Genomic DNA, 3769 nt, shown 5'->3' with positions numbered 1-3769 from the left:
AGATCGTTGAGAATAATTTTGTATGCTCCAGCCTTTTTTGATTCAGAGTAGCTGCTGATGTGAATTCTTTGGAACCCTCTTCCCAATAACTAAAGGTCTGAAGCGTCTGGCATATGCAAGATTGATTTAGCACAGATTGGCAGATTATTTTTTATGTAAGAGCTTTTAGTTTTTAGCAAACTTCATCCCTACCCCATAAAACAATCTTCACTATTTCACCTTGGGGATGAGCTCCAGTGCTAGGATACCATCAGACCGTCATTATGAGCCCCTCACCCCCAATTCCAGAGCAAGGCAATCTGAATTACGGCACAACGCCATCCCACTGAATGGAGGATTTAACGGGGCGGTGCCCCTTTAGAATGGCTCCCCAGGTCCCTGGGAGCATCTGCCCAGAGATGACCAGATGTAGGCACCTGTGGTGACAGCCTGCGTATGCTCCAACCTATTCACACTTTTCTAGTCATGGCCACAATAGAAGATAAAGCTTTGTGTGCACAGTATTATAACTCCTGGATGATCTATTTCCCAACAGCAGTAGGCTGAAATCTACTTTTTATTAGGCCTACTTCACTATTGAACTCTTTCTCCAACTTTATTTTCAAATGTTCAACAAATTATTAGGGTATGAAGTGTGACAACTTTTAGGCTATTTAGCAGCCAACCTGAATCATAGCCTAGGCCCTAGGCTTAGTTCTTATTATTAAACAGTTCAAACATTCTGTTGCAATAGCTAGAATACGTCTCCCTGTAAAGCATGGCCAGAGAGTCACACTCAGTGCGCTTTGAAACTATTTTTCTGAATATTCTGTGAGCATTTAACCTATTTAGTCAGTTATTAATTAAATTACATGACATACATTGACTGGTATGAGCCAGTGTATTGTATTGCTCCTAGCCACTATTTAAAACATATATTTAATTTGTCTTTGTATGAGTTGGTATAAAAGGCTTGCAGTATTTCATGGAGAAATGTTGTCTAGAAACCTGTGGACCTCAGGGAGATGGCATTGCAGCATGTCAACAGCCACCAACAGGGCAGCAGCACCACTCCTCCTACACTGGTGGTGGATGGCATGGCCTGTCTGAGGGACTGGTATGGTGGCCAGTGGAAAGAGTTAATGCATTGCCTGGAGGAGTTTGTGGGTGCCTTCATGAATGCAGGTATCTGACTTCTGTTTTTCTTTGACTGGGTAGTGGAAGAAGGCAAACAGGCAGAGTTGGTGAAACGGCAATTGAGGGTCAACGAGAAGGTTGCCAGGGTGTTCCACCATTTAAAGTGCCATCATCAACAGCCTGGCCGGGTGCTGTTCTGCCTCCCCTCAGGGCTGGCCACCTTCTCTCGCTTTGCCCTCAAGTCTCTAGGCCAGGAAACCTGGTGTTCTGCCCGTGAGGACGACTATGAGATCGCCAGCTTTGCCCTCCGTCACAACTGTAGGGCACCCTGGGACAGGACACAGACTTCATAATCTTTGGCTCAGTCCCCTATCTGTCTGTGAGTCAGCTGAGTCTAGACACCATGACCACATGCTGATTTCCAGAGACAAACTGTCCCACGCCCTCCAGCTCCCTCTGCTCGCTTGTCTCCTTCGTAACGATGTGGTGCTAGAGCAGTAGATGCAGCGGCCGCGTAGTGATGTCCTGGCAGCTTACAGGACATCCACATCCTCCACAAGGGTAGAAAATGTATGCTGTTGCAGATTTCATCAGTAACAACAATCTTTCCAGAGTGGGAAGCCATGATGTTAGCTCTCTGCCTCTAACAGAATGAGAGGTTCTGGACAAAGGAATACAGTACTATCTACTTCCTGGTCAAAAGCTACTATGGGACATTAGTGACACCTCTCCTCGTAGAGTTATCTGAAGAAGAGCTGCTTGAGTCCTTACAGCAGCGTTTCCCAAACCCGGTCCTCGGGACACCAAGAGTTGCACGTTTCATTTTTTGCCCTAACACTACACAGCTGATTGAAATGATCAAAGCTCGATGATTAGTTGATTATTTCAAGCAGCTGTGTAGTGCTAGGGCAAAAACCAAAATGTGCACCCCTGTCCCCCAGTTTGGGAAACCCTGCCTTACGTCCTCCAGGGAAGAAACAGATGTAAATTGTTAAAAAGCCCAAACAATATGATGGTTATGTTTGTTTTGAATCCTGTTTTTTCTTTACAGGCAGACAAAGAAAAGCACATGTGAGCAGAATGTTTTATGGTGTACAATGTACTGTATGATTTTGTGCTGGAATGCAGTAATACACTTGAAGACAGGGAGGATGCTGAGATAACTCCACAGGCAATTGTGTGTCAACCTTGCAGAGAACGCCTCTATGGCATTCAGTTACCTACAAATCCATGTGTTGTATATTATTACGTGGTTATTACAAAATGACATACGGCGTGATGATTATTTCATGGTTATCACAAAATGACATATGGCATGTTGAATATTACATGGTTATTAAAACACTGCATGGTTATTTGTTGCCAGTTTTACTACCAGGCACCATCTTAATGAAACATGTTTCACTATGAAGTACACAGAAATACATTGTACATCTTTGGATACATTTCTTGTCATTTATCATGCATCTTTTCTCAGCAGTGGTGGACGGGCCCAAACATTGAGGGAATGGCTTGTCTTTCCTGGAAACCCACTGAAGGAGCCCAAAGTAGTGTCTCCCTTGCTGCTGGATGCCGCTGGTATGTTGTGAATTCTTAACATTAATTTAACAACGTGGAATAGGTGATTTCATATTGATGCAAAGTGCTGTAGATGGATTTCACCTTGAAATAATATTTTCCTTGCCAATGTGGAAAACCAAATTTTAAGATTTTATGGTCTGGGAAGGACTCCGAAACAATATGCCTCCACATCTCCACTTTCTTGGCAGTATTTGAATTGGATTCATTCTCAGTGGAACATGGTCGTATGGAAGGCTCTCTGATGGCTGTGCTGTGCCTTGCGACCTACACTGCCATGCAGGTGAGGAAAATACTATGTTTTAATGTAGAGTGTTTTTTTTGTCTGGTTATTTAGAAACACCTGTACCTCAGCCTCTCGTCTCAGTAGAATGTTATCATGATTGAACAACATAGAAGCAGTCTCCCCTCTGGGGTTTTACAATGTTGTCGTTGGTCTAGCTCTTATTATTGACCTTTACTATGACAAGAGGGCTGGCATTATCACATACAGTAGGAAAGATGGCGCCGACGAAGAAGGGCGACATCTTATGAGTTCCATCCTAACTTAGCTATATAGTGACTTGTATCGTGTTCATCTTAGTTTTTTTTACAGAAAGGTAATACTATTAACACATATGACCTCCAAGCAATTCTGGACATCAGATCGACACTTACTAACCTCGATTTCCACTTCAAATGCGACTCAGCTGTTCCACTGTTCATTCCTGACCATATTCATTTGTTCCATGGCTACCAAAACACTGCAGGCGTAGACGCAGGAGACGAGGTGGAGTCCTGGTAAAATTGAAAGAGAAAACCGAATGACTCACTCCTCCATTCTATTGGCAAATGTCCAGTCACTCGAGAATAAGATGGATGAGCTTAGTTCGAGGGTCTCCTATTAGAGAGACTTGAAAAACTGCAATATATTATGTCTTACTGAAACATGGCTGAATGATGATGCTATGCACATAGTTCTCGGTGGATTCTCCATGCAGCGGCAGGATAGTACTGCGGCTTCGGGGAAGTCAAAAGGACGGGGAGTGTGTTTTTTCATAAATAACAATTGGTGTGCTGCTTCAAGTGTGAAGGA

General features: G+C 43.5%; 1 pseudogene; it reads left to right on the top strand.

The window, feature by feature from the left end:
• The first annotated feature begins 362 nt into the window (after positions 1-362).
• On the top strand, positions 363-1864 carry LOC139569855 (constitutive coactivator of peroxisome proliferator-activated receptor gamma-like; annotated as a pseudogene).
• Positions 1865-3769: the final 1905 nt, after the last annotated feature.

This window comes from Salvelinus alpinus, chromosome 3 (assembly GCF_045679555.1).
Source record: "Salvelinus alpinus chromosome 3, SLU_Salpinus.1, whole genome shotgun sequence".
Classification (NCBI taxonomy): Eukaryota; Metazoa; Chordata; class Actinopteri; order Salmoniformes; family Salmonidae; genus Salvelinus; species Salvelinus alpinus.
This window is presented reverse-complemented; position numbering and strand designations above follow the sequence as displayed.